Source organism: Lonchura striata, chromosome 5, assembly GCF_050655825.1.
Source record: "Lonchura striata isolate lonStrDom1 chromosome 5, ASM5065582v1, whole genome shotgun sequence".
Taxonomy (NCBI): Eukaryota; Metazoa; Chordata; class Aves; order Passeriformes; family Estrildidae; genus Lonchura; species Lonchura striata.
The window spans coordinates 59,467,859-59,481,168 of record NC_140707.1 but is presented as its reverse complement, the minus strand read 5'-3'; the positions used below and the strand labels follow the sequence as shown (position 1 = coordinate 59,481,168).

The 13,310-nt window shown below is 38.9% G+C and overlaps 1 protein-coding gene across 1 annotated transcript in view; it reads left to right on the top strand.

The window, feature by feature from the left end:
• The window catches only part of CLMN (calmin), a 69,266-nt gene that overhangs the window by 1,040 nt on the left and 54,916 nt on the right, over positions 1-13,310 (top strand). The gene's annotated exons all lie outside the window — the stretch shown is intronic.

Below are 13,310 nucleotides of genomic sequence, written 5' to 3'. Positions count from 1 at the left end.
TGTAACAAACTGATCTTAATCAATAGCTCACATAATACTGTGATATATCTTCATGTTCCATAAAAATAATAGACTTGGATCAGAGGTCATTATCTCTTCCTGGCTGTGCATAATTATATTAAGGCACTGTCTACTGGCAGAGCAGCACAATTGCTGTAAATTAGTTTCGGTTTGGATTGATTATAGAAGATATGTAATTTATCAGAAAAGAGAGTCAAATTAGCCATTCTTTCAACTCTGTTGTATTAATGCAGTTAGGTACTGATGGGGTCACTCCACATCATTTTGACCTGCATCTTCCTAACCTCTGAAATTCAGCTTGTGAGAACAGTCGGGGCCGTTGATTGCAGGTTGCATTCCCCCCGGGTTTTGACAGTCTCTCGTTACACTGTAGCTCTGTTTCTGGCTTCTGTCTCAGTCCCTTTCGATTCTCCGTGTTAACATCACTGGCCTGCCTCTGATCTCTTGCTGCTCAAAACGGGAGTCATTAAGCCAAGTTTAATCCTTAATTCATGGGCATCTTTGAGAAGGAATACAAAAGTAATCTGTTCCTAGAAAGAGCAGTATGTTTTTGGCTTTGCCTTTCAGTAATTTGTGAGAGAATGGTTAATTTCTCTTTCTGGAACTTAAAATGCATGTGTACAGATGCACACAGACTTATCTAAAATTCCTGTAGTTGTGTAGGAGAATGTCATCCTACAGAGCAAATTCCTTTGAATGACATTATGTTCATGAAAAAATCTCCTGTTCTCTTCTTATCATCCAAGAAAAATTTTGAAACATGTATGGATTATCACCTTGCTTGCACTACTAAAAAGGTTTTTAAGAAGTTTCATGCTTCACGTGAGCTCTTATAGGGCAGAAAAAGCATTTGTTCTAAGGTGCTGCTCCAAAGCAAGTGATAATAGCTGTCACAAAAGATATGATTTGTAACACATAGTTCTCACATTATCTTTTAGAGATGAAAAACATTTTACAGATGGCGAGTCTGATACTCGTGAGAGTGTGATTTTTGTCGCTTGGGAGCTTGGTGGCAGAGCATGGTGCTTCTCTTCAGAACAGTTTCTTGTAAAATAGCAGCATATGTTCTATGCTCATATGTAGTAATTAAACTTTCTTCTGCTTTATAATTCAAAATTCATTCTCTCCTCTCAAAACAATGCCATCTGAATAACTGCTAGTATCATTGTCTATCAGTTGCAGAATCAATAACAGCTTTGATGTGCTAGAAAGTCAAGTTTAGGATGAAAATCTAGGTGAGGGCAACACAGTGTTTCCATCAGCACCACCAGACCCTACCAGGGCCCTGTTGCCCAGAGCCACATGAAAGACCTCGTGCAGTGAAGGTCCCGTCTGCTGCTGCATCTCCAGCTCCTGCAGCGCTCTCGTGTAACACCAGCTGTGTTCAGAGCATCAAGTGGATGGTTTGTCTCATTCCAGAATGCTCCCATTCAGAGGGACATTTTTCATATGTGGAGATCCCTCCTGGTCTCTGGGGAACCCCTCATGTTAATACAGACCCAAGAAGGAGTGAGGAGAGGATGGGAGGCAGCAGCTAAATATTTGCACATAGGAACAACACATGCAAACACTGGCACGTCTGCATGCAGGGGTGGAGACTTCTGGGCTGATGCACAGAGCCAGAGAAATGTGAGGTGTGCAAGGCAGACAGAGGCAGTGCAGCCATGCTGTGTCTGAGCCATCCTGCCCAGCTTGGAAGAGCTGGAAGAGCCCAAGTGCTGATGACTCAAGGGAGAAAGGGTCCCAAACAGTCTAGCTGATATTAAGGTTTCTGCAGGAATCATACAGACATCTGCTGTAGTAGTTTTCCATACCCTTTCTGCCTCTGTTTTAAAAAGTGAAAATTGTTAATTTCTTTTGCAAATTTCTTCATTATGTCTTAGCTAAGTTACAGAGCATCACTGACATGAATTCTATTTGAAGATAGCATATGTTGTTTCAGTCTGTTGCATCTTCCCTCTCTAGCTTGGTTGTTCCACATCCAGGAAGAATCCAAGATGCCAGTTACTGGGAAATGTCTGCTCTCATGAAGATGCTTTTGCATCTTGCATCTCAATTTGGTGGTATGATCCCACCAAACTGAGATGTTGGTGCATGTGCTGGCTGCAGAAGTAGCTTCAGGAACTGTATGTTCTGTCATGGGTGAAATTATGGCTGCTGTGGGTTTTTCAGCTCTTTCATAGGGAGACTAAAACTGACAGCAAGGGGTGACATTTACTAAATTGGCTGGACCTTGGGGGTGGGAAAAAATAATGAGTTTAAAAATGGAATTACATCTTGATCTTTAGGCATGCAGCGATGGGCTTCTATTTTCCCTTTCCATCAAGAGATTTTCTATTTTATTTTTTAAAAGTAGGAAGTGGCATTTCAAAACTGTGTCAGCAAAGTGATGCTAAAAGCCAGGCGCAATTCTTCCATTCTCAATAGAGGTGATTTCAGAGAGCAGAAGTGACAATCTAATGGAGGAAAGAGGAATATAAAGAAGGAATAAACAGTAGGTGTGGTGATACACAAACCAAGTTCCTCCCACCCAGTGTGTTCAGTTTCTAAATGCATTTAATAAACTGATACCCTCGTGCTCTTTGTTCTGTTTGTATATTCTCCATAGTGGATTTCTCCACATACTGAGAGAGAAAAATGGAAAGCCTACACAGACTGTGGGAGCACATTGTCAAGCAGAGGAATGTTCAATAATTAATTTCCTGCCAGGAGATTTTTTTTCCTCTTTCTTTCTTCCAATACGACACCATTGGGAACATTTTGTTAAAATACAGGAATATTTTAAAATCTTCCCTACTGGCAGCTTGATTTAGGATCATTAAAAATATACTTCCTTGTGTAGTGAATTGCACTTGCTAGAAAGAAGCAACATCCTCATCCTCTTTTAGATGGTATGTTGGTTGTGTGCTTTGCAATAGTCTAAATGTGTACTGAGTAGTACATATCTTTCCTTACATTCCTTGGAATGAAATATGTAGAGATGTATAATTGTGCAGTCAGATGTATAATCTCTGGCAAACAAATGCTGGTACCACAACTTTAAAATAATTATGATTTGACTATTCATTTTGTATATTTCTAATAGAGTAGATGGGCTGGGATGGTAGAACTCTACCATTCTGATATCAGAGGACAAGCCAAGGTCTTGCTGCTCCTTATTTCACTACTAACTCAGGATTTGATCCAGAACTCACAGAAACCTGTACATGTTTATTCCTTGGTTTGTGTAGATTTCAATATTTTCTTGAGTTTAATTATTGCTCTGCCAAGGGGTACATGGCCTTCAAAAGTATTTGGAGGGCTACACAGGAGTATGCTGTAACATTGACAGAAATAATGGAGAAAAAGAAGGGTGACAGACTGGAAGAAATAACGTGAACAATATCAGCCCCATCGGTTCTCCTTCCTTGCTGTAGTTTATATCTCTGGGTGGATCACTCAGTCATAATGTTCCAGCACTCTCTGATTTTGCTTGACTTCCTGTTTGGATCCTTGAGATCTAGACTTGATAAGCTTTGGACATTAGCTGTAACTATAATTGTCACTAACATGAATCTCAGCATCTTATGAGGTGACAGATTCTGAAGTCTCTGTCTCAAGAAGTAATACAAATGCCTAACTCACACAAGTTAACTCCGGCAGTGAGAATATCTTCACTTTGCAGGGGCTTAAGTATCACTGATGGATTACCAAAGGAAAGTGCTATAGTCAGTCTTGAAAATGTTTCTCTATGTACTTTTCTTTTTATTTATGTATGAGGCTTATTTTTAATGACTTTTGCACTTAACTACAGAGAGTAATAATTTTCCTTTAATTACAAGATGCAGCAGCATTCAACTTGTTTGCTGTAGTTTTACATGCTTTTCATATACATGGAAATTTCATAAGCAGAAGGAAAGCTTTTTAATGTATCCATTCATTCTGACAAAAGTAAGGTGCTATAACTTCATTACTTTAACTCTTCTATAACTTGTCACTATACTCAGCAGGACTTCATTCTGCCTGTAGGCATGTTCGTTTAGTGGAGTTCTCTGTAGATTCAGGTGACATTTGGAAAGATTAAATTTTCTGGAGAGCCTTAGGCAAAGCACTGTACAACCACAAAGTGATCCTATTCTATATAAAAGTTAAGTAAATAGGCCTGAGAATTATAAATGGGAACCCTTAAAATAAAGATTCAGATCCAGGTATAAGAAGCCAAAGTTAATGCTGGAAACCCAAGTGTCCTAGTGGGCATGGTCTGTGTAAGGGCAGTCTCTTACCTGACAGTGTCAGCCATGGAAGGAAGACTCACCTGCCCCAGATGTAGGAAACCCTGGCACTGAAATAAAGGAGCAGTAAGAGGTGAGGCAAAGTGCAGATTGCATGTTCCAGCATGCAATTTTAACAAGGTTAATGCCTAATTTCTCTAACGAATTAGAAGTCTGGACTCTCTGTTGAATGGAAATGGATGAAATCACACTAAATTCAAATCATGCCTAGTAGCTCCACAGTCACAAGAACTCACTTGTGTACTGACACCTTGTCTTAAGAGAATCTGTTTGGCAGCTGCACGGACCTGACTTGAGGCGTGGGCTTGCTGTGCTGTCACTTACCAACATCACCTTCTCTGTGTTTCCTGGGTGAGCTGTTGTTCAAGTGCTGACCAGTGTCAGCATTAGCAAAGCTGGTGAGACCTCAGATCATATCCCTTGCCTGAAGTAATAGTTTAATAATTACCATCTTCAAAACACTATGTTAAAACTAGTGATGATTTTAAAATATAATTGATTTTCATAGTTCTCCTGCTTGTTTTTTGTTTTGCCCACTTGATTTGGACAGAAATTCAAACAATTTTCTTTCTCCTAAGGACAATTTCAAGGTTATGTCACTTGCCTTCTGAAGTATGTGTAGCATTTATTTCAAAAATATCACAAAGAGATGACTTGATTTCCTTTTTTACTTCTAAAGACAGACTTCTCTTGGACTAGAAGAAGCAACCTTGGGCATTTTGGCTCGTCAGTGTCCATTTAGATATTATTTGTTTATGTCCGAAGTTGTTGAACCTTACTGTTGTTTCACAATAATTCTTAAGGGCATATGTCTAAAGGAAAAGAGCCAAATATCTCTCTTGTCATTTAGAAGTCAAAATGATCTCAAAAATGTATTTAGGAGTAGAAATTATCTGGTGGGCAGTGAGATGTATGTCAGTGCTGGGGTGGTGAAGGGCATCACAGCACCTTATAAGAAATAAGTGTCTTTTTCTACATGTCTCTGTACCTGTTATTCTATTTTTATATCTCCCCAGCCAGTTAAATGCAGGGACTGTAGGAGGAGGATTGCAGGATGAATTTTACTTCATTATAATTGCTGCATATTTCTGTGCAAAGAGCTGAGCTGTATTTTAGCTGTAGTTTGAGGCTGTATAGCCATGAATAAAAGTTTAAATTGGCATCTTCTAGGGATCGTTGTAATAGCAACAGCCTGGATAGCTGCAGAGTGAATGCCTGTGGACCTGTAAGCTTTAAGCAGAGGATTTCTTTATAACACCAGAAATCCCACTGAATCTGAATAGATGTTATCAAAAACACTTAAAAGATAACTCTAATCCTGTGCCCATTACTTAATTTGATAGTGTGTTTCAAGACATATTTGTTATAATAATGTAGCACTTTGAGGGATTCTATTCATTTTCCAATAATTAATTTCAGATAGAAATTAAAATGTATTTTATGCCAGAGTATCTTGAAAATTACTCCTGATGTTGGTCAATGTAATTCAGAATTTCTGAAGAATAAGTTACCTTGTTATTTGTACTTTTAATATTAGCATTTCTTACTGTTAGCAGTCAGAAATGAGACCTTTCTAGACTTTCTAACAAATCTAGTGTTGATTTACTTAATTATGTTTTTCCTCTTTTTGTAGTATAATTGGTAATATAACTCCAGTTTTTTACAAAATAAATGTTCATTAAATATGTTGTCACAGAATTAATTTTAAAAACAAAGATTTATATACCAGTCCCTTTTATATTTAATGCATTCATCCTTTTGGATCTTCATTTTATCATAATTAAGACTGTGGAGATGAGTGCATTTTGTAGTGTCCAAAGCTGCTCTTATGTAGTGTCCATTTCCAGGAAACACATCTCTTTAGATGCTCCATATGCCTGAGTTCCTCTTGAGCCCTGCTAAGGTCAGAGATGCTTTACCCATACCCAAGGAATGGCCCACATCCATTTTTACTCTTCCAGCCTGATTTTCCTAAGTTTTCTTCAAGAGCTGCACATAACAGTGCACTAACCCCCCTGACGACTGGGAGGCCATTTGTTATTCATATGTTGTGAGAGCCATATCACAGCCTGAAGTGTCCATCTCACAGGACTCCAGCTGAAGCTCTGAACTGCAGCCAAGGCAGAGGGAGCAGCACAGGCTGGCTTTCTGCTGTGCACTAATGGCCAGATAGAAGTCCTTTGCCATTTTGCTTCTGTCCTTTTGAAGAACCCCCTGATGTATGTCAATAGGTGTTTGGTGTATGCAGTCAGGGTAGTTCACAACTGAGGGCTGATTATGCTTCTCTTGGCTCAGTGAAGAATAGGAAGGGCAAGAGAGAATCTGGCTCTGTGACAAATGAAAGCAGTGCCAAGGAAGATAACTTAAAATCTGATCCTTCATATGACTGCATCTGGACACATGATTAAAGTTTTCTGGCTCTTACTGATGTTCATGATAAACATGAACTGCAGTTGTAACTTCATAAAGATATAGCATTTATAAATAACATTGTATGAAATGTCCACTTCAGACTTATTTTCTTAAATACAAGGAATGAAACATAAATCTGTCTGGGCTGTTTGCCCAGGGAGAGTAACAAGGCAAACAGGAGCAGGCCCATGGGGAAGAGTTGGTCCTCAGAAACCTACACAGTGCAGGAGGGACTGTGGCCAGTATTTGCATGTCTTACTTGAACTTGGTGAAACATAAAAATTCTGCCCAAATGAGAAGATAATCTTTCAGAGACAAACAAAATTCCCATTGACTCTCGCTTTTTGATAAGGCCTATTTCTGGTACAAAACCTGAGAGATTCCAAGAGTAACTGGTAAGAGTAGGTAGGAAACATTTGGTCCCTCTCCTTGTTCTCAGGTTTCAGGCTCTGTAGGGGAATTCCTGGTGTGATAATTAGTACCACTGAACAACATTTAGTTCCTGTTGCTCTTTTTTTTTTTTTTTTTTTTTTTTTTTTGTTGGTTTGCTCTTGGGGTTTTTCTTTGTTTGTTTGGGTTTTTTTTAAGATCTCTCTGGATACAGGACGAAGGATGATTTGAAGTTTTAGACTCTTGCCTGAACTTTTCTGTTTCTTCCCATAATAGAGAAAAAAAGTTGTTAAGGGAGTCAATGCTCAGACTGTGCTCAGTCTTCTTGCAGTTGTTTGGTTATTGACATTGGAAAGAAGACAGAGTATGAATTTTTACTGGCTAAACTGCATTTCTTCTTGTGAAGGTAGACAGTCTTTTTGACATACTAAATGATGGCCTTTCAAAACTTCAAAATATTTTGTGTTTCCTTATCAGAAAGATTAAAGAAGATAGGAGATCTTCATTCAACAACTGTGTATATGAAGAGAACACCATGTTCTGGTTGCTAGCACAGCTCAGGGATGCTGTAAATCCTTTGTTCAAGCTGCAGCTGACAGTATCAGTCATCATGAGTTTATTTTAATTTGCGAGTTTGAAGGTTGCACCAGTGTGACTCCTGTGAAGTCAGGAAGCAGGGGATGGGTTGACCCTGGTGATGGGAGCCCATTTCTGCAGGAGAAGGACAGTGCATGCTTCCTGTCCACACCCAGCCAAAAGGACTGTTCTCAGGTGCTGAGAGATCCCCGTGTCGCTGGGGAGGTCTGGCAAGCTGATATCCATCTGCCTCAAAACTGGAAACTAAATAACACAGCAAGTTATATTCAGATTTTAACTGGTCAGGTCTTTGTACTTTTCAAGTCCTTGACACCCTTTAATTTTGGGAAAAGTCAAAGCATTATTTCATTGCCCATCCCACAGATGGCTCTAGAGCAATTTTTTTCCATGGAGGATCTCAGCTTTTTTCATGCACAGTGGGTGCCTTGCTTTATGTTGAGGGTGATTACCAAAGGCAGTTATGATTATGAAAGCAGGTTGCAGGAGCGATCTCGATGCCACAGCAAGTGCTGATGAGACCCCCTTGCTGCGTCACTCAAGACAGTAAACAGCTTTGTCATTTAGGCACTTCATTATGAACTGGATGTTCACTTGACCTCTTATATTCTCATTTCACTAATGAACCAAAGCTTAGGAAGAGTGACTGACTTCAGAGCTGCAGCAGTTTGGGCTCTTTGAGCCAAAGTTTCCACTCATTTAATTTATCATACTAATGATCAGTTTTGGAGCCTAAACACAGGATCTGCATGGAAAATACAGTGTAATGTGCTAATGTGATGGCCACATGACAGAAAGATTGGTGGGGGCTGTGCACTTCTTGGCTTTCTGGTCCTGCTACCCATGTGTATTCTTGCATGCAGCATCCTTAAAGAATGAAGGGCTGTTATGGATGTGGAAGTAGGATTTAGAAATTCTGGTTTTACATAGAGGGTCCAAACTTGAGTTCTGGTACTCAGATGGTCATCAGTATTGATGCCCATAGGCTTCCTTTCTTACTGCTTTGTGTCTGTCTTGACTGAAACTGAAATGTGTTCCTACTGCATTCTAGCAGGGATTTATTTCTATTTTTTTAGTGTTTGAGTCTCTCGTGTTTTCAATGTTTTTCTCTAGATGACACCCTTAAGTTAGGCTTGAGGATAAGACACATGAAAGCCAGAGGATTGATTTAAATTATCCAGAGAACCTAATTACATGCTTTTCTATGTATGAACATGGAAAATTTTGGTGGAGCAGGCCTTGAATCTTGGTATTCTCTTTTCAAGATGACCATTGGAACTACCTGACCAAATTCCTTTCTTCACATCTTCTTCTCTATGTTACAGCAAAAGTTAACAATGTCCCCTAACAATTCATGTGAACTCTAGCACATATATGCTGCCTTCTCTGTAGTAAGGCTGATACCTACATGAAGCTACAGACCCATCTTTCACCCCAGGATGTGGTGCTCTCATGTTTGGTGGCAGGTGGTTCCCCTCTGGGTTTGCATGTGCTTGTTGGTGTTCTGTGCAGTGCATGCCAGTTTGTGTGAAGGTTAACTGCAATCAGATTTCAGTTTTTCTTGACTTGGAAATCATTTCTTTAAATTAAAGGAGAACAAAATATTTGTAGAATGGAATAAACCTGCTTTGTTCTACTTTTTCCCCATTTGTGAAGATGTATTTTTGATGTCTCATTTTGATCACCTCTATGAGTTACTAGTTATCATCTTCAGGTAGAAACTATTTTTTTCTTCAAGGGCTTTGGAGTTACTTCAGTTAAGATCCAAATTAGCTGTGCTCCCTCTGGCCCTTTGTACTATGCTTTCAGTTCAGTGAGTTTGTTACAGAAGTTTTGTTTATTTTGTTTTGAGTATGTGTTTCTAGAAAGAAGATAAAGTAAAGCTGGGGAAGGAAGAAAACTTCCTGCTAGATGGAAGAGGGTAATTAATGATGAGCACCTCCAGGAACTATAATTTGTTTTCTTTGAGAAATGTATGCTAATAAAAGCTTTCTGCTTGCATGCATAAATGAATCAGATTAAATTTTATCCCAGCATGAACTTGCTGTCAACTGATGCTCTTCAGTTCTCAGAATCATCCAAATGTTATTTTAACAGAGCAGTGCTATATCCATTGCCCTGAAACCCTGTCTGCCTTGTGCACAGATCTGCAAGAGCTATCTGGGGTAGAGAGGAAGACTAAGAAAAAGCTTTCTGAGGGTGTGAAAGAGGCATTTTTATCCTGTGTGAAGGTAGGGAAATATCTATTGAAGGATGTGTGTCTGCTCTGGATAATCATAGAAAGATGATCATATGTTCTGCAAGAGAAAGAAATCAGAGTTAATAAAAGCAAAATTAGAAATAGGACAGCAATCAGATTCTGTGTTTTCTTACTGCAAAGGTCATAGAGGAATGAGGCAATTAATTGCCTAACCTTTAGAAGTGGTTTATAATGGAAGCTCTGCAGTATCTGAGAGCATAAGCTGCCTTGATTTGAAGCAAGGTGCAGCTGCTGTATTGTGGAGTTACAGCTTGATAAATAAGCCATTCTGACCTGCTCCTGGAATATTCCTTTCCTTCTTTGTTCTCTATTCCCAGTTTCTCAAGCTCTTTGGTGTGTGTTTGGACATCTCCATCTAGGCTTGGTTTCGTTGCCTGAGCAGAGGAAAGCATTGCTGTTTAGTCTCATTCTTAGAGATGAATTATTAATACTAAGAGGAATTAATAAATGAGAGTTTATTTAAATGCTGAGCACCTTCCCCCACCTTCTCAATCTTTTTTCCAGCAGAGCATGGGAAGTGCTGATGCCTGGTAAGTCCTGAAATAGCCCTGAGTCTTCCCTGGGCAGGTTCTTCCCACTGCACATGGGCACCACTGGCTTGGAATCAGCATGTGCGTAGGAGCTGATCCATCACTTAAGGCTTCTTTGGGAACCCCAAAGAACAATAATATCCTGTTGACTAGGATTTTACTATTTATATCCATCAGCTGAGCAGCCACCTCCTCTGTCTGCTCCTTAGTTACCAGTCTGTAAATCTGTCTTTGGACCACATTGTCTACTGCATGGCTGACAACATGATTTTTAATTGCAAGATGAATTTGCTTGAGGCGCTTAGAAGAGCAAATGTATCGATGACGAAAGGCATCAGCTTTTTTTGTTTTGTTAATCTGCTCAATTTTTGGACATTAAACAAAGTGACTGGCAGGAAACTAACCTAAAAAACAAAGGCTTTCATTAGAAAACCGTACAATAACAAGAGGAAAACAATCAGATCCCTTATAGGTGTGAAGAAGTGCTGACATACACCTGTCAGATTAAAGACTGAATCCTGCCACCCACATACTGTCCTGGCAGTTTATTTATTTCTTTTTTTTTTTCACACCCATTTTTTTTTCTGCAGCAGATTTTCAGTCTTCTTGAGTAGAAAAAGTATCAGTTTCTTCCAGAAAAAACTGGCTTTGAAATATAAGGAAATACTGTCAAATTTAGCCTGGTATTTTCTAGGCTGTTTTTTCAAAGGTGAGCTTTTTAAGAGGAGCTGTACAATTTACTTTGAAGAGAAAAAATACAGTCTAACCTGTGGGAGTCGGCTAGAGTGAAGTGAAAATAAAACAATTATTTCGCTGCAAGCTTTTATGAAGATTTTTGAGGTTGCTATCAGAAAATAAAGTGTGCTAATAGTGGAACTTAGTTACAAAATCCAGATTCTTTTGTTCCAGTATGGATAAACCTATGGACAGAAGGGGTTAAACCTGATCTGAATCAGAAGGGGCCATTGCTTCTCCTTGGAGCTAATTTTAAAGGTTTGAATGTAGAACACTTAGTTCTCTAATTTTGCTTTTGTGCCATCCTGCATGACCAGGGACTGGTTCTTTTCTGAAGACCTTGCTAGTATATCCACCAAGGAAGCATCATATAGCTCTTGGCTCCTTGGTTCCTTCTTTTCTGCACTTTGGAATGTGATGGTTCTGCCCACCTCCCTTCTCCTGTGCTATCACTCCCCAGCTCTGCCTTTTGAGGTTTTCCAATGCATATATGTCCTTCTTGTTAAAGCACTGCAAGTACTGCAAAATGCATGGCATGTTCAGCACTTAAAAGTGAATTAGAAGCACTCAGAGAAACCAGTATATTTTCTGAAACCATTTTTTAATTATAGTGAAAGCTTTGTGCTTATAGAAAGTTTGGAGTATTTTTGGTACCATCTGGACACCTTAGCTTGGACAACAAATCACTTTTGACATAATGACGACAGTGTATAATACTGTGTTCTTCTAAACCATGTCTCATTAATGTGGAAGCACATGGATTTTCCTGCAAAATGTGGATTCACCATCTGTGCTAGTATTCTTTGCATGAAGTGAAAGCCTGTTCTTTGTGTTGTGATTGCAATGGACCCATTCTGCTTTTCCTGCCTTCTCTCTTGGACCAAATGGATAGGTCAGAGAACAAAATACATCTCACCAAACACTACTTACTGCTAATGCTTATTTACCTTACATTCAGCATGGGAGCTACCAACATTTATTAAAAGTAGAACTCTCAGATTGAATGACATTTTTCTGTTGTTCCCACTTTCACTTCTTTATGCTTTGACATTCATTGGCTTATTTGGGCTGGAACCTCTGGACTTGGGGAAACTGTAAATTCCTTGTATGCCCCTTGGAGATGTCAAAACCTAAGGGAGAGTAGCATTAAGAGATAAAATGTTACAGCCAGGTTTATAAAAGGTGTTAGGAGATAGTTGCCCATTGAGTGTTCTGCAGCTTGATTTGAATCATATTGCACATCAGTTATAAAGTAGCTTAGAGGTTATTTGCCTAGACAGCTGGGAATGGTGTTTTAGCCTGATCCAAGGCTGGGGATCCTCAGCTTCACTGTACTTCACCATTGATGTCTGAACTGCTATTTAAATTCTCCTGCCTTCATTGTGACTTCTTTGATATTTATGGAATAATAGTTAACGTTCTTAAATTGAAGGTATTGTAAAACAATCTGTCTATTTACCATTATGTAATTTGAAGTATTAAAAAAAAAAAAAAAGTGTTTATATGCTCTGAAACTTTATACCACTATCATATTAACGGATAGCTTCTTCATATTCACAAGCTGGCACTGATGGTTTCCCCATGAAACCTGTCAAGCCTAGAGATCTTTCATCATCTTATTCTTTCTTCATCTCTGTCAAGTTCTTATTTTTCCTACTCTTGGCACTGAGAAATAGATGGGACATCTTTAAGTAATAAAATAAGTATATTAGCAGTAAAAATTTAATCTGCTTCAGTAAATTAATTGATGTAGTATGACTGAGCAAAGTATAATTAAGGGACAGATTCTCTTTTGTTGTGCTTTCAGTAGTTTTAGTTTAGCAATCTCATGGAGATAAGTTGCTTTATAGAAGATACAGATCTGTATTTTATTAGTTAGTTTTTATGGTAATTTTGATACATCAGTAAATAATAGCAAAGGAGCAGGAAAGGGCAAATTTTTTTTTTTTTTGTAAATTGATTCAGAGTATCAGTTGAGGGGTTAGACTTCTCTAAGGACACTGTAAGGGAAGACAGTTAAAACAAGACAGCAAGAAGATTCTGGGGCTGGAAGCTGGACAAGCTGGTGTAGAAGGAAGGTGCTTGATCCTTATGCTT